General features: G+C 44.4%; 1 long non-coding RNA gene across 1 annotated transcript; it reads right to left on the bottom strand.

Moving 5' to 3' along the window:
- Positions 1 to 17,462: 17,462 nt before the first annotated feature.
- On the bottom strand, positions 17,463 to 23,143 carry LOC134808002 (uncharacterized). The gene is made up of 2 exons (XR_010149856.1): positions 23,045 to 23,143; positions 17,463 to 18,061 (listed from the first exon to the last, which is right to left on the bottom strand). It is a non-coding gene; the product is annotated as an uncharacterized LOC134808002 (long non-coding RNA).
- Between the last annotated feature and the right edge of the window lie 1,622 nt (positions 23,144 to 24,765).

Here is a 24,765-nt window from a genome sequence, read left to right as displayed (position 1 = left end):
ACATCCCCAGGGATATAATTTGGTCCCCAGTTTCAGCTCTCACAGCTGTGTCACTGCCTCCAGCTGAACATCTCCAGGTAGGCTTTTCTCTCCATTTCTGGCTCTATGTTTATCCTTACCCATCTCAAAATTACCTGGCTATTATGATGCTAATTCAAGTTTGAGAACCTCCCTTTAAGTGTGAAATCTCCCACAGTGAGTTGGATCCTTCTTTTTTGGTTATCTTTTATTCAGCCCAGATCAATATGTCTAAAAGTGACATTTTAGACATATTGACCCCAGCCCATGCCTTTCTCATGCTTGCCAATGTCCTCTCTGCCCTAAAAAAAGAAAAGAAAACACTCTAACTATCCAACCTATGTGCATGCTACTGTCCATTCATGTCTACATGTGTTCAAATCTGGTACCACATTTAATTCCTCAGTGTCTTTGGTGGTGGCAGTCTACCTGGTATTCATAGGCCATGGCGTGGAGTCAGACTGAGGCAGATCATGAGGTGCATGGCCAAACTCACTAGAGTCTCAATATACAGGGGTGTTGTGAGTCAGAATGCCAATGCTAGAAGGATCACTAACAACTGGCTTGAACAACTCATCACATTAAGATGAAGAAACTGAAGCCCAGAGAGATACAGAGCTTTGACAAAGGACACAGGCCCAGTTCATGCCAGAGTAGGGCCTGGAGTGACCATGTTCTGTCTTCCTTCCCAGAGCCCTTTCTACAATAACATAATTAAACAAGGAGCCTGCATCAGGGACTTTTTGAGACGGAGTTTCACTCTTTTTGCCCAGGCTGGAGTGCAATGGCACTATCTTGGCTCAACGCAACCTCTGCCTCCAGGGTTCAAGTGATTCTCCTGCCTCAGCCTCCCAAGTAGCTGGGATTACAGGTGTGCACCACCATGCTCAGCTAATTTTGTATTTTTAGTAGAAATGGGGTTTCACCTTGTTGGCCAGGCTGTTCTTGAACTCCTGACCTCAGGTGATCCACCCACCTCAGCCTCCCAAAGTGCTTAAATTACAAGCATGAGCCACCACGCTGGGCCACGTCAGGGACTTTTTACGTGCAAGCAGAGGGTACCGAGCTCAAACTAGCTCAAACAATAAAGGGAAGTTATTTCATATAAATGAAAAGTTTAGAGGTATCTGGCTTCAGGTGACATTTGAACCAGAAGCTTAAATATGTCAACAAGAACAGGTGGATGGAATGCCTGATTAACCTCACCTAGACCACGTAAGTCCCAGGATCATATGAGAAATTCAAATAGAAATAAGGGATATTGGAAAAGGGGAATGAAGACAATAGATGCGTAACAGGGGCCGACAAAAAAAATCACGACAATATCCAAAAGGGGACAAAGATATGTGATATGAAGTCCGAATGATCCCAGTCATAGCTGGACTATGTCCACTTGATTGAGTACAGTTGGAATGGAGATCTTGTTTTGGGGTTGAAGCCAGAGGGAGCTCTGGGACTTTTTGTTTGACAACTGCCCCTGGATAATTCATACCTGTGCCCTGAACATTCTTCCTATCTGTTCAGAGGGCAGGGCTATATTCTTGGGGTGGCCTGGACTCCCACTGGAAAGCCCAGCATGCTGGACAGTTCTGCTATTTTAAGAGCATGTGAGAAGTAGAGGGAGCTGAGACAGCTGCCCAGCTAGGAAGAAGGTCTAGGAGCCAGACCTTCCCCGTGGGCAGCGGTCTTCCTTTGAAAGCTGGTCGGTGGTCAGGACCCTGGTCCCTGTCCTCTGTTCCTCACAGTCGGTAGACTCAAAGCTCTGCTTATTCTTCTTCACAGATGCTGTCTCTTCCTCTACCCACCCATCTCTGCCTCTACTCACCACTGCCATACCTCAGCTCCCGTGTGAGTTGACTTGTGCCTGGGCCGTGGCAAGGGTCTATAAGCTTGCCTCCCAAGCTTGCTCCCCACCTGCCCCCGCACATCCTGTGCCCTGTGCTAGGGAACTCACCTCTGACAACAGTTTTGGCATATCATTCTCCCACTCCAAGCCCCTAATCCAAATTCAAATGTCACCTCCTCTGAGACCCCTTCACTGCAGTGATCATTCCCACTCTGAACCCCAAATGGAATGTCCATCCCGCCCAGTTGGAACTGATCAGGTTTTCCTGCTTTCCATTGTTACAGTTTCAAGCATCTTTGGTCTCTTTACTCTGATGATGTGATCCTGGACAATAGAGATTTACATGTCTAACTATGACTCAGTATACAGCTCTCTACCCCATTAGTAGTAGATAAACAAATAATATTAATTCCTTGAGGTTAGCCTCTTTGGCTTCAAATCTTGGCCAATTAAAACTTCCTTATTGTCATATCTTTAAATCTCTAGAAATGTAGGTTTGAATTTTGAAATAGGAAGAAGATAAATGGAAGATATTTTCCCGCCCCATTCTTGCAATTAATTTTCCTTGTCTGCTTGAGTATATACCAGCATTGATATCTACCTCTGACTTAATTTACCAGAAGGTGCTCTAAAAACCTAACCAATGTGCATCTCTAAAATTCAAACGGGCATATGGTTCAAAACACCAAATTTGTCATGTCTCCAGTGTGCTGGGCTCAGAGGAGTATTTCAAAAAACAACACACACACACTCAACATGGGTTTAGGGACAGGAAATTTTAAATGAGAGTTTATAAAGCATCAAAAATATCACAGGTGTGTTCTTTCTTGATGCTTACCCATTTAACTATTCTGTAGTTATGGGTCCAAAATTCATCCCATGAGCTCAGCATTCCTGTTCTTGAAAAGGGCTGTGTGGGGCTGGATGGATAGTTAGGACTTACCTGAGCAGGAATAAGTTTTCAATGGTACAGGCAGATGCTTTGGGAATCAGGAAGTGACCTGCTCCTCCTTGAAATGACTCTGGGCTGGGGCAATGGTGACACTGCCACCTCATGGGATCTGGGGTTACCTGGTGGAGGAAAGACGCAGGATGAAGAGAACCAGGTATAACCCTGCCACTTGGAGTTTTTCCTACAACTTGGGCTGGTGAAATGCTGAATCTCAGTTTATGTTCAAAATAAATGAAACCTCATTCTATTACCAAAATAAACTGCTCACATGTGATGTTGATAATGAGACAGCCAGACAGAAGCTGCCTTCATACCAAAACAAGCGAATCAGGTGGTAGGAATAAATGAACAAAGGGCAAGGCATTGTCACTGCCCCTTTCCTTCAGCAGTAGAAAGACTGACTAGAAAATTCATACGTAAAGAAAAAGACCTTTTTTTCTGTTGTTACAACCTGAAACGCCATGGAATTATTTGATAGAGCCTTTTTTGGAGAGAGGGTGTGGGCAGACATGGTAAGGGCAGATCCTGTGTCTGTCTGTGTCAGGGGCAGTATTTGCGTTTGCCAAAATGTTTATGCAGACACAGAGAGGAGGGGACTAAGCTATTTGGCCCTGTGACACCAAAAAATTATAATTGTTGTTATGGAATGAATTGTGTTATGTGTTAAAGTCCTAGCTCCCTGCACCTGGAGATGTGGTTGCATTTAGAAATAGGGTCTTTAAAGAGGGAAAATGAAATGATCTCATATGGGTGGGCCCTAATCCATGATGTCCATGATATCTGGTGTCCTTGTAAGAAGAAGTTAGGATGTAGACAGACACAGAGGGAAGACCTGTGAAGATGGAAGACCTGTGAAGATGTCACAGGAAGGTGATCATCTGCAAGCCAAAGAGAGACGCCCTTAGAAGCAACCACCCCTGCTGACATCTTCATCTTGGGCTTCTAGCCTCCAGAACTGTGAGATAATAAATTTCTGTTGTTTAAGCCACCCAATCTGTGGTCTTTGCAGTCCTAGCAAACCGTAATTGTTAAACAGGAGCAGAGGGAGGCAGACTTACTATGGAGAAACACAATATCGGGGCAGCACTGTGTTTTATTGTGAATGAATAAAGGAAATAATCCATTCATTTCTTCAGCACATACTTTATTTCTGATCTTTAGAGGGTGGCATGTAGCAGCTGGGAGAGGCTCTCCCTTTCATTGTCCCCAGCAGAGAATAGGAAACATGCTGTGTGGGCTTAAAAACTTCTGGCCACCAGCCACTGGCACCCTGTCTCTGGGAAGCAAGGATAAATCTGGTGATCCACTGATCACTGAGCACTTAACAATGATCACTGGAATGATATAACTATTATCTTTTCATATTTCTACCAGACTTAACCTTGCAGGGTCAGTATCATCCCTGAGCTTTAAGTTCTCAGCTTGTATATAACCTTGGATGAAACTGTGAATGTTCAATCTGGATAAAATAATTAATGTCTTTTTATTGCCCCTTTCAGAAACACACAAGGTCCTTGTTGGCCTCATGCATGGAGTATGGACAAGTAGCTCTTTACTTAGCTGGTCTTACAAGCTGCTTTGCAAATGTATCTGGCAGGTGGTGCAGTGCATGGGGGAGGGCCCGCAGTCTGTCCCTGGAGGCTCAGCTGAGTATCTCTGGCTAAAGCATCATCTCAAAGGCTTGAGAAGCCTAAGCTCCAGCCCCCACCCCTTCTTGAGCTGATTTCTCCCTCCTGACTCTTGTCTGCTGCTTCATTTGTGTTACTGTGCAAATGTTTAGCCAAGAAGCCATACCAGGCCGAGTGCCTATTTATGACCACCTCAGGAGTTTACAGTCCAGGCACTGAGGCAGCATTCCATGCCTAGCCTCTGGTCAAATAAGGACAAAGTGAACCACGCCTTCCCTTCTTGGCAGTGAAGCAGGGGCAGTTAGAATGCTGTGTGCTGGGTGCAAAAGCCTCCCCCAGGCAGGGCCAATTCTTTCCTAGCTTCCCAATGACCTTGAAGTTGTAGCAACATAAATTAGAAGAAAAGAGTGTAGAATATTTGTGACATGACTCAGGATGCTGGGGGAGAAGAGGGCTGCTTGTTTGGTTCCCTTTCTGGGCTTCTGTAGGAAGTGGATTATGAATTCTCATTGGTCTAAGAGAAAAAGCACTTTTGCCATTGTGCATGTCCTGTTTGTCAGCAGGGAGCCTCGTAGAGAAAAACCCTCGAAGAAGGGCATGTAACAATACAGTCTGAGACACACACATGTGTGCACACACATATGCACACACGCCCAAAAAACAATCCAAAGGAATGCAGACACAGCTACCATCCTGGGAGAACCACCATGGCAGACACCAGCCTCAACGTGAGGATTTGGAAATAAAGGTGGCTGGGGTAGGGTTTCTCGTTTTAAGAGACTGAAAGTGTGCTTGCAATCAACCAGAAAATTTGAATTTGTTCTCTGCAAGCCTTTCCTCTTAGCCTTGTCAGGGAACACAAAAGCTCCCCAGACTCAGCTCCTGGCCAGGAGGAGTTGCAATCCGATGTGGTGGTGGTGGGCTGGGGAGGTGTACAATTGCACATAAAAGCGTTCATTGACAATTCAAGACCAGAAGAATAGCAGGGATAGTCAGTGCTGTGGGCAGGGTCTGGTGACCAGATGGGTCAGACCCTTCCAGAAATTCTGAAGTTTTGCTGCTCCGTTTGCTTAATAGGTGATAACCTAATGTCTAAGCAGCTAGACCTCCTGTGTGTAAACCCCCAGGGAGCAGGGTGTCTGGTGGAAATAGTGTCAGCCATGACTGTGCCATCCGCTAGCCCTTTCCCGGAGCTCCAGCTCTCTGTAGAATGGGCCTCATGCTACCAGCTCTGTGTACCTGAGGGGGTGGCTAAAAGGAGAAAGCTAACAAAATAAGGGGCAGCATGGTGCTTGGCACACCGTAAGTGTTTTACAAGGCATTGGAAGGTGAGAAGGTAAACGATCTTCTGTGTCCTCAAAGAGGACCCTATACAATAGCACTCAGCAAATATTTGCATGATCGTGATGGTGTGGGCTTTAAATAAATCCCTCTGGGGTGGGGAGGGAGGATGCTTCTTCATAAGATAAATATTTATAGCTACAGTGAAAGAGCAGAAGGAAAAGGAAATAGGCCATGGGGCTCCCTAGGCTTCCCAGAAATATCTCCGTATCTCTTGGTCCTTTCTTTTGGAGGCGTTTCTTTATGTTCTATCCTCTCCACCCACTGCCCTTCTACCTGCTGCACCCACTGTCTTGTCTTTGGGAAAGTTCTTTCTCCCACTCTCCTTTCTCCGCTGTTCCCAGGGGTCTGAGAGTCCCCACTCCCGCCCAGCTTGGTAAGGTGAAAAAGACTTCTCCTGGGGGAGCTGCTCCCCTACAGTTTTTAATCAGCTTCCATCCGGTGCTGTCGGTTTCAGAACACACATGCTTTCTCACTGACACACGCGCTTTCACAGCTTGGATAACAAGGCTCTGCCTCCCGCCCTTCCCACCCTCGGCACTGCCTGCTCTCCCCTTCCCCCTGCCACATGCACAGGGTCTTTCTAGAGAACGGCTTTCAGGACCACTAGGGAAGTCCCATGTGTCCTTACAGGCAGTTGAGAGGCCACATAGCTTGCATGTAGCTCAGCCCCTTGCAGGCGGTGTGGCTGCCATGTAAATTGCTTGCGTGTATGTCAGGGGATACATTTGTAAATAACCTTTTTTTAGGGGAGGAGGGTAGAAAAATGAGGAAACAAAGGACAAATGCAGGAAGGTGGTCAGCTCAGGACCACACTTCTTCATTGTTCATTTCCAAATGAGATGGCATAGCTCTGTTAGTCCATAGGGGCTGTGTCTGGCATGAGTCAGCAACCAGTACAATCTACTGCCAGTTGATTAAATTAGCATTTGTTATAAGCCAGAAAGGGAGGGAGGGATGTTGTGTGCAGAGATAGATGGAGAATGAAGAAAATCTTCTTCATGCCTTTTGAATTATTTATGGCCTGGAACTTTACATGCTACAGCCTAACCTGACTTGATAGAGAGAGGCTGGGAAGAACTCTCTCTTCCCTTAAAGTCACAGAGCACATGCTTGGGTCCTTGGGAGGACAGGAGCATGCTAAGAATGATGGACTATAGTGGAAAAAGTGGAGCTCTCTTCATTTTATTATGACCTTGAAAACAGGACTGTTGCATAGAAATCCTGCTGCCATTAGGCACAGGAAGACAGATTTCATAGCAACCTTTTGAGCGACGGACGTGAATGTGTGCACGCATTTCACTTTGATTTTGCCGAGTGGTAACATGGGATGACTGTCAGATCAGTGGACAAAGGATAGGTCTCTTCGATCTTTGCCTCTGGCTTTCAGCCAGATGGGAGAGAAACAAAGACTCCAAAGCTGCTGCTCTCCTTCCCCCACCCTCTCCCTCCTCCCTCCTTTTCTCTCCTCCTGCCTTCACCGCCTTGGATGGAGTCTACTAACTACTAACTGCTCTTACATTTTGGGAAATCTTGTCTAATTGTTCAGGGTGTAAAAATGCAGTGATTTTATCTCAGAAAGGGGCTCTTCCTTTTGGGAGATGTGTGAATCCAGAAGAGAGCAATCTCCATGCCACAGGGAGTCGGGCAGTGTGTGGATGTGAGTGTGCAAGACACCCAGTGTGCTCCGGCTGGGTACCAGGGCGGCCTGGCGGACATCTTTTGTTCTTGGCTCTTCTGACTGCTGGGAGCAGCAGGACAGCCCACATGCCCGCCCAAAGGAGCTGCCGCTGTTCATCATCAAGATCTGAGGCTTTTGTCTGTGAGCCCCAGTGAAGAGGCAAACTGTTGGTGTCCTGCTATCGACTCATAGTCTGCCTCCAAAATAGCTTCAGGATAGGGCTGCTGCTTTTCAGCGGAACTGCTGCCTGTGGACCACCTTGTTATCCAAGGTTCTCACTGAATGGAAGCCGTCCAGAAGCATGTGGCTCTATCCCGAGAGATACAAGAAGAAAGGAGTAAGGGAAGAGTGGCCGAATGAGGGAAAGACAAAAGCAGCCTGGCAGATGACAGGGACTAGAGTCAGACAAAGAACTGGGACGTGTGCTTTGGCAAAAAAGCAGGCAGGGCAGTCATTTCCTTGCTTCATCACTGCTAGCTCAATTTACCCATTTTATATACATACAAAATAAACTGTGTCCAAGACTGACCCTGTAGCAAGAACTTGAAATGAGTCATTTCTTCCAATCATTAGTATAAGTCCTACGTTTTTACTAATGCATAAATGAAACAAAGCAGGTGGTGTCTGTTGCAGTCCTGGGAGATACAAATGAGTAAAGGATGAAGACTTACAGATTGACGACGGAAAACAGGATGACAATGTTGAACTTGAGTGTGGGGTTTCCCCAACACCAAGAGGGGATCCATGTACCCCAGGCCATGGGGAAGGGTTTGATTCCTACAGCTCAGATACCATGTTCTGCCCACTTCTCCCTTAGCTACGCAAAGAAGGAAATTGAGGTCATTTTCATAATTTAGGCAAAACTTCCCCTTCCACTTGAATTACTGAGATATTTTGGGCAAACGCAGATTTCAAAAAGAAATTAAATAGCAAAATTTGAGTTTGGGAACTCATTAACAAGCAGTGAGACTTCCTGTATTGCATCAATTATAAACAATTTGGAGGAAAGAGAGGTTGCTTTTTTTTCTTTTAAAGAAATTATCTGGAAAATTACCCAGGTCTTTGCTTCCTCTTTTTAGATGAGATCTGGACAGGCTGAGTTAAAGACAGTAACCTCATTAGGATGGGTTTAGATGATAAAACCAGAAGAAACCAAGAAGCCCAAACTGCCCTCTGGATTTCCTCCAACTAGCCTTGCCTCTGACGAGTCAGTTCATCTCTCTGCACTAGTATCTTACCACCCCCACCCCACACACTGAAATGGAGCCAACTTGCTTTGCCACTTTTCTACTTCATAGGAATGCTCTAAAAATTAATATTCACTGTGAAACTAGGAAAGCCACAGAGGAATGATCCTATCTCAATATGAAGCATTATCAGTTTTGTTGTGCCTGCCACTCTCAGTTGGCATTGATATATTGTTCAGAATCTTTCTAAAAATCTCCATTCTTTTTCTGACCGCAGTGACCGCTAATTGTGGAAAACAATGTACTGGACTATTCAAGAAAGAAATATTTTGCCTGTTCATCGACTCAGCCAATAAGGTTTAAAGTGACTCTGATCATTTTAAGTGGCTCAACGAATGTACTGTATAAGCTATGTACTATTGAAGGAGCTTTAGCCGCTGCAAATCTTATCCTTCCTCCCTCCAGGTTTTCTTTAGTGTTGAAATTGGTATGGAGACGTGGATGGAGATTTGAGTCTTAGGAATTTGGGAAGGTGAGTCATGCTGAGAAGCTATGTGACTTTACTCACTAAATATTTCTAGAATGTCTCCTCACCCTTCCATCCCTAGTCCTCCATCTAAGTCAGGCTCTTATTGTCTCTTGCCTGGATGTTTGAAGCAGTCTTGGGACTGGTCCTCTGGACTCCAATCTTATCTGTTAAGCAACTCTCCTCACTGCTGTTGAGTCTATCCAGAAAGCAGGCTTTATCACGTTGGTGCCGTCATTGCCCAGAAAATATAGTCCAAGCTCTCCAGATGGAGGGACTTACATGTTCTCTTAACATCTTAGCTCCCTGTGTCTCTAGCTTCAGCTCCCTCCAGTCCCTGCCTTACAGATTTGTATTCAACACGAGCAAACTGCATATGCTTCCCCTACTTAGACTGTGCTACTTTTTGCCTTTGGGTCTTTGCTTGTGCTGTTTCCTCCGCCAACAATCTCAAAGCAAGCAGACAGAGCAAACAATGGAGCATCAATAGCTCCTCATTCATCCTCGGGGTCATGTGACACGTACGTTGTCTCCTTTCTCCCCTCCTGTGTATTTCTCCAGGGTTGTGGTCTCCTCTCCTGAATTCTCACCCCTGTGATACCCTGGGCAAGTCTATCATTAAGCTGATATGTAAGGTTCTATGGATCTTTATACATGCTTGTCCACCCACTAAACAGTGAACTCTCTGGAGAGAGAGAACTCTCCTCTGGATCTTGAGCAATACCTGGTTCAGGAAGCGGTCCAATATATTGTGAAATACATGCTTCTTAAACAGCTTCCATGTGTAAGGCAACTATGTGCTTGGTGTTTGGGGAATGTTTGTAAAACTAAGTTGTTCAAAGAGAAAAACTGTCTAATAAGTACGTCAATGTATACTTGAGTGAATCCTTTATTTTTCTTTGAATGAATGATCCAGATTTATGCAAATAATCAGTTGGGGGGGAACCCTATGTCAACAGCAGGCCATCTGGCAGTGTGATGTCATGGCAGGTTGCATCTCTTTGCTGCCACCATCCTGGAGCCTGGGGCTTTCTTGCAGCTATGGCCTTGAGTGTAGAGATGCACCCGCCCCCCTTCTCTGGAGTTCTCTGCCTTGTATTCTGTTGCCATGGGAACAACCCACTTTCATTCTGGACTTGCTGCATGGGAGAGGGGAACCCTTTACTACAATGGTATAAACGATGAGGATTATTTAAAAAATAAGTTGACAAGGTTAATCATCACCACATGATACTAGTACCACAGATTCTGATTTTGTGAGACTATAGTTTGTTAGGTGTTTCTGGCAGTACTGAAAATAGATTAGCTAGAAGAATAGAAGATTTGATATACCCTTTGTTTAAATGTCTAACTGTCTCTGTGCCTGTGGTGATTCTATTTTTAATGCAAAAAATATTTTTATTCTCTTGAAGTATATGCAAAACCTGTTTTCAGTCAATCAAGTGTATCAAAGAAGGGAATAAAATTTCTAGAAGGAAGGCTGAATGATCTTGCAAGGTGTGGAAGGCTGGGATAAACAAAGATACTAAAACCTGTCTAGGACTATGACAAATCTGCTCAAGTCTGATAAGAGATTATGTGGAAACATAGTAATGTGTCATTTAGTTACTTTTTTGGAAGAGAGTCAGTTAAAAAAAAAGAGAGAAATGGCTTGCAGACTTGCTTTTTAAACACCTTTATATATTCAGGTGACCAAGTGCAGATATATATTGCAGGAGCCTAGTTTATAGTTCAGTGACTGCAGAAATCTAACAGAGACATTCCACATGCTCTAAGCAGGATGTTTTCATCTGGCTCTGTGAGCCTTGCCTCCTTGTAGCTCAACATCTCTCCTTTATTTCCAGAGAGATCAGGATTCTCTTTCTAGGTGGAATGAGCTCCCCCTTGGACCTAGGCTGAGTTCCTTCTGTCTCTTTACCCAGGCAGCGTCTCTCTCTCCTAGTTTCCAGCTTTTACCCTCAACACAGATTGAGGACTCTGGTTTATTTGAGAGGCAGATGTCTGCTGAGTGTCACCATGCAATGGCGTGGTCCCCTGTCCCTAGCCTCCTCCTGATGCCTGGGTTCCCCTTTGATCAGATATACCTTGCAACACAGGCCCATTTGTCTTCTCTTGGAGGAGCCAGACAAGATTCTCATTTATTCACTCACTATCCGCTATTACCATCTCACAGAGGCACACAGCGTGTGTGAGTATCGTTACACCAGGGACGTCATGTGTGGGGACACAGGCCACAGAGGGGTAGGGATTTGACTGGCAGGCTTATATGTGACAGAATTAATCAGTAGATAGTTTTTCTGCAAAAACAAAGATGATCCTGTGCTTACCAGGCATCACTCGCAGCAGCTGTCCTGGGCCTGGCCCCGCATGGTCGGGGGCTGTTCATTTTTAGTTCCTGTGACTCAGCATGTAGCCATACCCGATTGGACTGGAGTTGGGGGGCACCTCATGGGCTGGTCCAGTAGGATTTTGTCCACTGGGATTCTGTACTAAGAAATCTCAATGAGTTAATGAGCAATGGGAGGTTGGAACAGTCACAGTGGGCCATATCCAGGCTGAGAAGCTAGGAGTAAGTAGAAGCTACACAGAGCATAAAGAGAGAAAAAGTAAGTCAGTGGCCAAAACAGAACAGAGCCGACACACACAAAAGGGGAAACAGAAATGCTGAGAGGGCCGGAGGGAGGTGGAGGAAAGGTAGAAATGTGGAAGGAGGGAGAGAGGAAGAGGGAGAAGGGTGGGAAGATGGAGGGCAATAGGGAGAATCCCTAATCTACTGCAGTTCCATTCAGGTTCCCCTGGGGTAGCTGACTTGTACTTTAAGGAACGTTCCTTGACACCAGCCATTGATTCAAATCCCGGCTCATCACTTACTAGCTGTGTAACCTTGGGCAAAGGCACTTAACCTCTCTGTACCTTAGTTTCCTCCTCTGTAAAATGGGGATCAGTACAGTATCTGCCTCTTAGGGATATGGTGAGGAACAAACAAGTTAACACACATAAAGCCCTTACAAAAACATTTGGCTCAGCTTGGTGCACCATGGCTCACACCTATAATCCCAGCAGTTTGGGAGGCCGAGGCAGGTCACTTGAGCCCAGGAGTTCAAGACCAGCCTGGGCAACATGGTGAGACTCCATCTCTACAAAAAAATTTTTTTAATTAGCTGAGCATAGTGGTATGCAACTGTGGTTGTAGCTACTGGGGAAGCTGAGTCAGGAGGATTGCTCGAGCCCAGGAGGTGGAGGCTGCAGTGATCAAGATCATGTCACTGTACTCCAGCCTGGCCAGTAGAGTGAAACCCTGTCTCACACACACACACACACCCCAAACAAAAAAACAACTGGCACACTACATAAGCGTGGTCTATTTTTACTACTGAAGTTCTTGGTTTCAATAGAATCTCCCTCTTACTACCTCATATAAATCCTGATAATAGCCCCCACCCCCAACCCCAGTTTAAATTGGTTACATTTGTGGGTATCTGTTCCTTATGATCAAAACCAGCTTAACTAGAATACTTCAAGAATACTTCCTAAATTTTTGAAAGTAAAAAAAGTCATATTTTCTTTTGAATTTTATAAATTTAGGATAAAAAGAGAAACCAAGCATGTGCCTTATGGGAACAGAAATGAGTAGAGTAAAAGAAGAGACTTTCCAAATGTGTACATTGTCAAAACAAGTTATCACTAATTTGGGCAAACAGGGTGGGGCAGCTTCACCTTGCCTTTCCCCAGGGCTACTTCCTGGGGCTGAATGCTGCATAGGCAATGTTTTCCTTTATGGAAGGTTCTTCTCACTGCTTCTGTATTGAATGCATGTACTCAGGTTTTGCTTTCCTCAGATGCGTTCTGTTTCATTTATTCCCTGAGGCTTGAGGTCTTCTCTCCATTTCTTGGCAAATGTGGGATTTCTGCATCACCCACCACTCCCCAGCAGTACTCACCCCGTGTAATTTTGTTGCAAGTGTTTACAAGCATAGGCAACAAAGTTCCATGTTGAAATACCAAGAACAAAGCCCATGGAGATGGCCCACAGTGGCTAACATTGTCCCAGAAAGCAATTTTGTCTTTTGGAAGACCTGTGGTTGCCCTCCTGACACACTGACTGTAGGAGTTGGCCAGGGCTGTCTAGCAAAAGTTCCACAGACTGGGCAGCTTAAACAACTGGAATGTATCATCTCACAGTTCTAGAGGCTAGAAGTCTGAGATCAAGGTGACAGAAGGATTGGTTCCTTCTGAGGGCTGTGAGGATGAGACAGTCCTGTGCTTCTCTCCTGGCTTCTAGTAGTTTGCAGGCAATCTTTGACTTCCTTGGCTACTGCTCCATCACTCTGATCTCTGCCTTCATTTTCACGCCATGTTCTCCCTGTGTATGTGTCTCTGTCCAAATTTCCTCTTTCCTTAAGGACATTCATCATAGGAGATTAGGACACACCCTGATAGCTTCATCTTCATTTGATCACCTCTGTAACGACCCTATCTCCGAAAAGGGTGCATTCTAAGGTACTGGGAGTTAGAACTTCAACATGTCTTATCTGAGGGGAGAGGAGGACACAGTTTAACCCAATAACACTGACGTATTTGAGAAGTGAGTACCAAAATGACTTTTGGGGTTGCCAGTTTGGTGACGGGGCTTAAAGCTGTTTGCTGATAATGGAATATTTGCGAAGTAAGTCCAGTGGCTATAAAAATTGTGAATCATACCCTCATTGCTTACCATTCTCTTGGCTTTTGTATTTTCACACTTTCTTGGTTTTTATTCTGTACTGGTCTCTGTTAGGATTCTCTGCTGGACCTCTAATTTGCACCTTCCCAGTGTTCGCTATCTGAGTGTATAATGGCACCTCCATCGTTCCATGGCTCAAGTCAAATCCTACGAATCCTTCTTGATCCCTTGCTTTCCTCAGCTCCCTCCTATGTTCAGTCCAGCTTTAAATCTTGCTGGCTCTTACTCTAAGATATATATACAGTCATGCATTGCTTAATGCTGGAGACATGTTCTGAGAAATGCACTGTTAGGCAATTTAGTTGTGTGTACATCACAGAGTGTACTAACACAAACCTAGATGGTGTAGCCTACTACACACCTGGGCTATATGGTATGCAGCCTATGGCTCCTTGGCTACAACCTGTATGGCATGTCACTGTACTGAATGAATGCTGTAGGCAAGTGTAACACAACAGTAAGTATTTGAGTATTTAAACACAGAAAAGGTACAGTAAAAATACGGTATAAAAGATAAAAAATGGCATACCTTTAAAAGATACCATGAATGAAGCTTGCAGGACAGGAAGTTGCTCTGGGTGAGTCAGCGAGTGAGTGGTGAGTGAAGGTGAGGGCCTAGAACATTACTGTAGACTACTGTAGATTTTATAAATACTGTACCCTTAGGCTATACTAAATTTATTTTTAAAATATCTTTCTTCAAAAATAAATTAACCTTAGCTTGCTTACAGTGACTTTTAACATTTATTAACTTTTTAATTTGTGAAAACTCTATTGCTCCTTTGTAATAACACTTAATTTAAAACACAAACACTTATACAGCTGTACAAAAGTATTTTCTTTCTTTATATCCTTATTCTATAACCTTTTTTATTCTTTTGTATTTTTATTTTTAAACCTTTTTTGTGAAAAACTAAGACACAAGCACACATTAGCATAGGTCTACACAGGGTCAGGATCATCAGTATCACTGTCTTCCACCTCCACACTGTATCCCACTGAAAGGTCTTCAGGGGCAATAACACGCATGGAGTTGTCATCTCCTGTGATAGTAATGCCTTCTTTAGAATACCTCCTGAACGACCTGCCTGAGGCTGTTTTACAGTTAACTATATTTATTAAATAAGTAGAGGGAGTACTCTCTAAAATAACGATAAAAGTATAGTATGGTAAATGCATAAACCAGTAACCTAGTCATTTGTTATCATTATCAAGTGTTATGTACTGTACATAATCCTGTGTGCTACACTTTTATAGGACTGGCAGCATAGTAGGTTTGTGTGCACCACTATCACCACATACATGTGTGTATGCATTGCCCTGCAATGTTCCAGCAGCTACGAGGTCACTAGGTGATGGGAATTTTTCAGCTCCTTTATAATCTCATGGTACCACTGTCATATATGTAGTTCAGCATTGATCGAATGTCATTATGTCTCCCATGACGGTACCTGGCACCTCCTCACCTCTCACCGTCTCTGTGGCTACCGTGGCAGGCCAGGCCACCCTGGACAATTGCTATAACCTCCTAAATGGTCTCCTTTTACCACTCTTATTATCCAGTACTATCCCTCCTGGTGCTGTTCAGAATAATGTAAATCAGCTCTTGCTCCCCCTCCCCACTTTGCTTTAAATTCTCCAAAGGCTCTTCATTGCCCTGAGAATCAAACACAAGCTCTTTACTCTAGCCAACATGACCTACAATGACCAGGCCTCTGCCTACTTCCCGCTTCTCCTCATATAAAACCCTCCAAGCCCATTTTCTACCTACTTTAGGGCTCACACTAGCTGGGCTCTCTTTCTAGAAAACTATTCTTTCAGATGTTCCATTGGCTTCACTCCTTGTCATTTAGGTCTCAGCTCAAATTTTGCCTGTCCAGAGCTGCCCTCTGATTATGCAACATAAAGCAGACTCTCCCATTCTCCCTGTATTTCCTGTCATATCTTCCTGATTACTTTTCATTCTGTCACTCATCATGGGCCATGGTCACTGTCTTCTCCTCCCACTAGACCAGACCCTGCATAACACTGGTTACATTGTCCTGCTTGTGCAGTTTGTATTCTCAAGGCCTAAAACAGTGTCTTGCACAATTGGAGCATCAGTGAACGCTTGGTTGTTGGATGAATGAATGAATGAATGAATGAAGAATTCATGGACAAAACATGAAAAGAACTTGCAGTTCGAATATATACTATAAGTCAGACATGGTTCAAGGCTTTGTTACTAGGGTTTCTTTTGATCCTCAAGAAATTCCTTAAGGTAGGTATTGCCCCCATTTTAAACAAGGAAATTGAGGCTCTGAGAGATTAATAAGGAGACTGATCCAATAGCTCATAAGCTGTTGAACTGAAGTTGTACCTGATCTCCGTATACTTTCTCCTATGACACAAGCTGGGGGTGACAAGCACATAAGATGATACATTCAATGCTTTAGAAGTAAGAGTGTAAGCAAGTTACTGGAAGTACTGAAAACAATGTTATTTAGTTCTGGATCAACTAGGGAAGATACCCTTTTAGACTTAATCTTCCTGTAACAGGAAAAATTAATTAAAGATTGAAGATTTCCACAGTAGATGGCATGTTCAGAGCGGGTGATCTGAAATAGAAGAAAATTTGAATTTTAATGAAAAAAGTTATCAAAAGGAAAAAAATTGGAATATTTTTATTACCCTGTTATGGGATTCAGCACCAAGAGGCACATTTCAAGTCAGGAGTCAGAGTGCGTACAGAGATGCTCTGTATCTCGCATGGTGCCACCTGGGCATGGTACTATGGAGGAACTGAAAAATATTTGTTGAATGAGTGAATGGAGAGAATTAAAGTATAAGTCTGTGTAGACATCCCTTCTCTCTTCCCATGTCGTCTTTACTATTAGCAGAGGTGGGGACTGGCGACTTCATGTGGCTAGACGGCTGGAAACCAGGCAAAAGACTTCCCACCAGATGCATGGGCAAATCCCCGGTGCTTAAAGTGTGAGGAAACGCCCCCACCCTTTCCTGGTTCTTACTCGCTCACCTACATGCACATTCATTCCCCTTATGCCTGTGAAGGAGCGAAGACTCAACACGTTACTTTGAAAAGATTGCCAACTCTTTCCTATTATCCTCTAATGGCCCTGCATCAGTCTTTTGTTGGTTGTAGTTACATTTGGGGAGAGCATGATTTAATCCATGATATATTGCATTCTTGGTGATAATGAACTATAAAGAATGGGGTCCTATTGTAATTTATTTCAATAAATTTCAAATTACTATCTAGAAGTACTAGGAATAATCTCATGAATAAAAGAAATAAAAAAGGAATTTATGGGATCTTTACATTCCCTAAGGAAATAATTCAAGTACCAAAAGAAGAAACTAAATTTAGGTAATAGAAAAACAAGGTGTTTAAAGGAGAGCTGTTGTTTTACAATATCTGAAATAAGTACTTGGGATGCAATAAAAAGTGGTAAGGGTGTCTGCTTACAGAGACCCAGTGTCGCGAACCAACACAAGCATTAACTGAGAATATTATCCAGGTCAGAACAAATGAGGTGATTCAATTTACAAACGACATAAAAGACAATGGAAAAGATCCTTTATGTACCCAGCAGGAACACCAGAGGAAGCTCTACCTCTTGATTAGATGTAAAGATGGCAGGACAGATTAACACCCAAAGACACATTTCAATGGGAAGCTGTGTTCACTTTGGGATCCTAGAGCAGGTTTCCCAGGCCACAGACTGCAGTGGAGATTTGCTTACAGGTGACTGGGGGCAGGGAGTTCTCTGGGGAACAATACCTGTTGGGGAGTGAAGGCAGCAGGACTAGGCAGAGGGGAAAGTAAACTGCGATGCAGCTGCAGCAGAGGCCTCAGCACCCCACCAGGAGCTGCAGAACTGGGGTGGTTTTCCAAGAGATCCTGAATTCAGGCAAGACGGGTACAACCTTTGTACCACACTATGGACTAATCACTTGGAATGTATGCTGCCCCCAGGGTGGGGGCACATCCTAGAGCAAGGTGGCTCTTTTCAGCAATGCCTTGGGAGGGACTCAGCTGTGAGCCGTCAACAGCTAACACTTCTGGCAGATGGGGGGCTGCGTGGCTCAGTCCTGAAGAGGGAGTGGGAGTTAGGCCATGCATCTCTGTGTCTATTCTGCTGGAACCAGCACCAGGAGCCTGAAAGAAAGAAGATGGTAGAATGTTGCTTAGTGTAATCTATTTTTAAATGTGACGCTCAGTTGACCTTCAGCTCTTCCCTGAGCCACTACAATAGCCTTCCTACAGTTCTCTCCACTTCCACACCTGGCTCCCTTCAGACTGACGATGAAACAATCTGAAAACATAAATCTAGTCCTGCCATACCCCTGCCTCATACCCTTCAATGATTTCCCATCTCACATGGGATAAAAACCCAGCTCTTTGACATGCTTTTAAAGCAGGGTGACCAGATAACTTATCGTGCAAACCAGGACACTTTTGAGAGTGAGAGGAGGCCCTATCCATAATTGTACAAGGACAAAGGTCTAAACCAGGACTATTCTTGGCAAATTGGGATGTATGTTCACCCTACCTACAAGGCATCTGATAATATGGCCACCTTTCACCCGTGTTTCAGCCTCTTCCCAATGTCCACTCCCCTTTGCCTTCCATTAGATCCTGGAACAAATTAAGCTCTTTCTCACCCCAGGGTCTTTGCTTTTGTCACTTCCTTCCTCCTCTACTTCTCCCTCCTTTATTCTTCAGGTCACAGCTTAAAATGTTTCTATTTGGAGAGTTCTCCCCATCTAGTCTCCATTGTGGTGCCAATTTATTCTATCCATAGCCCTAACTACTATCTGAAATTACAATCACTAGATTTTAAGCCCCAAAAGGACAAGAATCTGCTGTCTAATCAGTGTGTCCCCAGGGATTAGCCTAATGTCCTTCCATAGGTTTGGTATCAATATGTACAAAGTGAATGAATGAGGAGCTTAGGAAACTGTTCTGAAACAAAAATGTGTGTGTGTGTGTGTGTGTGTCAATGAAATGGCCAAGACCACCACCAAAAGACAAACACATCACCTATATCAGAAATTATACAGGTGGCTGCTCACCCCAAAAAGGTGAACATAGAGAAATGCAAAACATTAAGCAGTCAATTTGCAAACACCTAGAGGATCACAGGCTGCTGGATAGCAACCAGCAGTTTAGTGATGAGGAGATACTGTCAGAACAATCTAATTTCCTTTTAAGACAGAGAGACCTTCATCAAAAGCGTTTATTAAGTGTCTGTCCGCACACAGTCAGGAGGAGTCCATTGGAGGTGGAGAGGCTTGTGTTCAGCTGTGAAGCATCAGATTTAATATGTGTCTTGACTTCAACCAAAATCTGATTTTGCTTCTGTGATAATTTCCTTTCACAGGCCAAGCAAATATGAGATCCTTACAGTAGAAGGTAGTAGCAGAATTGTTACCAAGTTAAGCTCAGTATAATTACCAAAGCCTTTAATTGAAAAAAAAAAAAAACCCATTATTATGATTAAAGGATGATATTTGCTCAGGTTAAATGAGGTTAAATTTTCAGGGCTCTGCCTTGTAACACCTGACCATGTCCCAGAAAACAGAATTGTACTCAGATGAGCAAGTGAGTCGTTTTAGATTGCTGTGGAATGGTTACCAAATGCCCTCTTTTGAGAGAGGGTTCAAATGAAATCCTGAAAGTGAAACTTTTGATACTGATTCACACACAAACATCCTGGTGAGCATTGCAGATTAACTGAAATGCCTTTTTAGGGGTCAAAAAGTCACATGCACCTTCCCTGATGCCACTGCCAAGTATTATAAACTTGACTTTTACAGAGACAATATTTCGGGTCAAGCTGACACAAACCCCTCCTATCACCCAGCCATACAGACCCTGCAGATGTGTGAATTGAATACAAAGCAATTAGGAGATTTCACAACAATAAACACTTATAAAAATCTTAAAGGTGAGGTCGAGGGAGATGAGACCATTGGATGTAGTGAAGGTTAAGCTTTTCCCAACTGTAGGGATGGCACAGGTACCAAAGAGCATCTCACCAGCCCACAAGTGAGATATCTACAGCTGAAAAGTCAGCTGCAGTCCGGGGATCTGGCCCTAGCCATAGCATACTGCCCTATAAAGACCCCGAAGAGCAAGATAGGACCCCAACCCAGAGAAACTGGAGTTTGGGGAATGTTGAAAAAAATGCCTCACGTCTGTCCACAGGGGATAAGTTAGTGGCAGCATGGACACGGGGGCCAGCACTGATGGTAGGAAGGCAAATGGGATTCAACATTGCTCCATGTACCCAATGTTTATTAAGAATGTATTTGTGGCTAGGTAATATCCTAGGTGATGGGATACAGCATGAACAAGACAGACACCATCTTTGCCCTCAGGGAGGTTATGGTTTCCAGAGAATTTAGATATTGATGAACCTGATGGGTCATTATATTTCTGGGCCTGCAGAGAGAGTCATGGAGTTTGGGGAATAACTGAACCAATGGGAACAAGGATTAAGTAGGGGCAGGGGTTGGTATTAACTAATCCCAGCTATCTAGAGTAGAGGCCTGTAGGACAGAGAGTCCAGATAATAACTTTACAATCCACTTTAGGTTCTGTGATTCATTATTGCCCTAAGGAAGGCACAATGCATTTGAAAGTTTGCCAGATTCAATGCAGCAAAGTCCTTGTCCCCTATATGTGCCAGGAGCATTTAGCACAATGGACCACGGCCGTCTTCTTGCCCATTCTCCTCTCTTGGTCTTGGAGACCTCCACATCTGTCTCTCACATTACTGGCAGTTTCTTCTTCATCTCCTTTGCTGGCTCATTCTCAACTGCCCGACCCATAAATGTTGGAATGTCCAGGTCTTTGTCCTGGGCTCTTGTCACTCCTAATTGCTGTCCTCCAGTGACCTCATCCAGTCTAAGATTTATGCCAGTGACATCCAACCTGTTCCTCCAGTGCTGACCCCTTCCCAAAACACCAGGCCTGCCCCTTGTCCTAACAGGCACCACAGACTTGAATGTCCAGCCCCTAAACCTGCTCCTCTATGAGTTTCTTGCATTTCAGTTCATTCGGTTACTGGACCAAGATCTAGGGGTTATCCTGATTCCTCTCTCTCCTTTGACTCCCACATCCAATTCATCTCAAGTCCTGTCACTTCTTCCTCCAAAACACATTTGATCTCTTAATCTCCATTGCTGTAAACCTGGCTCAGTCTGCATTATCCTAACTGATTCAGTTCCTCCATGTCTTCCCCTTAATAACCACTCTGTGCCCATCAGCCAGAGGAATCCATTTAAACATTAATCAGATATGTTACTCTCCTATTTTAAAAGTGATAATAGCTTGCTCAGTGCATTTAGCATAAAGTCCAAATTCTTTACGTTGGCTTAAATGCCCTACCTGTTCTCTCCATTCCCTCCCCACATCCCCTTTCTCACTGTGCTTTAGGCACAGTCTTCTTTCTGTTTTTTCAGACACCATAGTCCAACCTTGAGGCCTGGGCATTTGCAATTCCCTCTGCTTGGAGTGCTCTTCTCCAATTTTTACATGGCCCACTCTACACTGACATTCAGATCTGTCTAAATGTTTCTTCAGTGTGGCTTCCCTGGACACCAGACCAGTAATGCACAGTTATTCTTTATCATATAATCTTTTAAATGGTCTGTATGTTGCTTACTAATGCTGATATTGTTGTTATTTACATGCTCATTTATTTATTTGTGGTTTGTCTTCATCCTTTAGAATGTAAACTCTAGGAGGGCAGAGATATTGTATCCACAGAGCCTGGAACAATCCTGGTTATATATATGGCAGGAATCCAGTCAATCTGTGAAATAAAGTATCTGAATGCCCAACGGCTAGTATTACACCAACCTGTCATGAGTAAGTGTATCAGTCAGGTATTGCTGTGTAGCAAGTCACCCCAAAACTCAGTAACTGAAAACAACAGGCATTTATTATTGCTCACCAGCCTATTGACTTGTGCCGGGTTTGGGTGATTTTGGCTTGACTTGCTCGTGCATCTGTGGTCAGCTGGCAGGATGGCTGAGGGCTCTTGGTCTAGGAAGACTTTACTCATATGTCAGGCAGCTGTTTGACAAACAGTGATGGTGACAGGATGACTGGGCCGTATGTCTCTGTCATCCAGTAGTGTGAGCTTGTTTGCAGGGTAATCATGGGGTCTGAGAGAGAGAGGGAAGAAGTGCCCAAAACCTGTTGAGACTGAGGCTCAGAACTGGCACATCATCGCTTATACCACATTCTGTTGGTCAAAGTGAGTTCCGAGGCAGGCTTAGATGTTAGGGATGGGGAAATAGACTCCACTTATTGATGGGTGCAAATGCAAAGTCACATTGCAAAGGTGTGGCCTCAGGCAGGGGCAAAGGGCTGAGGGTATTTTTGCAATTAATCAACCATATTAAGGATGGCAATAAAAGTGGTGACTTTTCATTGCCACATTCTCCTTCCCAGACCAAGGCATAAAGGGCATGTACAGGCTCAGAAGTACCTTTTCCTCCACAGGAAAAGGGCTGGCCACAAGATACAGTGTGTTCTTGGTTGCACAGCTGTGGTGACTGGGGAATCGGGGGACCTGGTCCCTGCATGCACCACTGCTGGAGAACTGTGTGGACTCATCTGTGGCCAATGAAAGCCACAGAATCCCCAGTCCTTCCTGATACTCACTCACTCACAAGGAGCCAGCACATAACTGAACATATGTATGTGTGTGTGCATGGTGGGGCCTAACACAGGTGCTAATACCCCTGTTGAACACCCCCCAGAGAAGGCAGCAAACACCAGGCCTTCTTTTAGCACCAGATGGCTCCCATTTTGCAAGTATCTGGTAGAAAACAAGGATAAATCAAAGTCCCAAAGTTCTCTCCCTTCCTCTCTCCCTCCTCCCAACCTCTCTCTGTCTCTCTCTCTTAGAATTGGGGTCTCACTCTATTGTCCAGGCTGGAGTGCAGTGACACTATCACAGCTCACTGCAAACTCAATCTCCCCCGGGCTCAAGTGATCCTTCCACCTCAGCCTCCCGAGTAGCCGGGACTACGGGTGTGTGCCACTGTACTCAGTTAATTTTTTATCTGTCTCCTCTTTGAATAGAGCTCAAGTGATTCAGAATGAAAAGACCTTGGCACAGACCTGTTAAGGAAGCTCCATATAAGGTGAAGAAAACAACATGCTCAGCCATGTCCTTGCCTTCTGCACACGGTAGTGCATTCACTGCCTGAGAATTCAAGGCTAAAACAAAAAGAGGAGCTTTTGTTCCAACAGATAAGTACTTACCTTTTTCAAAAAATGCATAAGCTGTCCTGGGTGTTTAGCAGTTATTCACACAGCTTTCCAAAGACTCACAGCATTTAAAAGCTAACTCTACAGAGATTCAACAGCTTCTTCCAGATCCCACCACAGTGGAAAAGAACTCCGGTGTCCTGGCTCCCTGTCCAGCTCTTCTCTCTCCCCTTCCAGCTGCCAGTTCAGCTTTAAGAAGTTCATTCTCCACATTCAGATGCAGGCAAATGCGTTTGACTTGAGCATATTGATTTCAGGCAGGTGAGAGTGGATGTAGCGATTCAGCTTGACAAATATTTAGATCAGTTAAGTGTCCTTTATAAAGAAGCACTTGAACTCAGTGTTTGCTTTACCTGACCATTTCACTCCACAAGCTACCTCCCCAGCATAAAATATTCAAATTATTTCTAAATTTCATCTACTGAAAAAATACTTCTAGGCCCTATAGCTACATGATATCTCCACTGGGAGCCCTGTCCTTTCCATGCCCTGGGAAAACCCGATCTAAAGCAGATTTAAATGACTCAGCAGTAGGACTCAGGTCTCTGTCTCTGCCTGCTTACTTGGGGAGTGCTCCAGCCTTAGGGGCTCTCTTGCACTCCAACATAGGAAAGAAATTATCGATGGCTCCATTCCCCAGCATTTGAGACTTTTCTTCCCACAGACACATTCCTGAGGACACCAGTCATGGGTAAAGAACTCCACTGGGGTCAGCGTTGGATCCCACTAGGCAGTTTAGGACTTGTAAGTAGAGTAGTGTGGACTTGGTGTTCCCAGAGCCTCTCACTCATGATTCATGGCTCTCCACCCCAAGCATCAGAACTTGCCCAACTTCACCACAGAAGGAAACAGACTGTAAGCTTGGAGGGCCAGGGAGGAAACCGGAGGCATGTGTGGGAGGATTAGAAACATGAAAAGATATTTACAGTAAGGTTCGCTTGTCATCCTCTTGAACTGGGGGTGCATAGAGTACAATAAGACCCCATGTGAGTATGTTAGATGATAAGGCTCAGGTTGGATGGGTGTATAGAGTAAAGGCTTTGCATCACCTTTGCCAGGGTGAGGGAAGGCTATGGATAGCACAGGGGACCTTGATGATTGGGTGAGGGAGCCCATGTGGACATAGTGGTCACCAGCTACTTCCTAGTTCTCTACATGGGAGAAAGAGCCCTTCTCTGTAATCGTGGAAGCTCAAGTTCTTGGTGGTTCAGAGGTTAGAGACCTCTGATTACTAGGACAGAGCAGAATAGCAGGGCTGGTCCTGGTAGATCAGACATCTCATGACATCCTTTAAAAGGGACTAGAATATTCAGAACTCCGGTGTAACTAAATGATCCTCAAGCTTTACCAGCAGATGAGCAAGGTCCCATTGTATTTGGTACTCACATCCCCACCAATTCTGTAAAAGTTTGCCAACTTTCCCCTCCATCCCCCGCACCCTTTCACCAAAAGATATGCCTAAGAGTTCCCAAGAGACGTCTAACATAGGCCTGCATGTCAGCCCAGTCTTCTGGGCTGAGCTGCTGCACTGTTGCTGGCCTTGATGGCTGAACCTGATCTCTGTTGTGGCA

The sequence above is a fragment of the Pan troglodytes genome, chromosome 13 (assembly GCF_028858775.2).
Source record: "Pan troglodytes isolate AG18354 chromosome 13, NHGRI_mPanTro3-v2.0_pri, whole genome shotgun sequence".
Taxonomy (NCBI): domain Eukaryota; kingdom Metazoa; phylum Chordata; class Mammalia; order Primates; family Hominidae; genus Pan; species Pan troglodytes.
The sequence above is the reverse complement of the archived record's forward strand: the minus strand, read 5'-3'. Positions and strand labels throughout refer to the sequence as shown.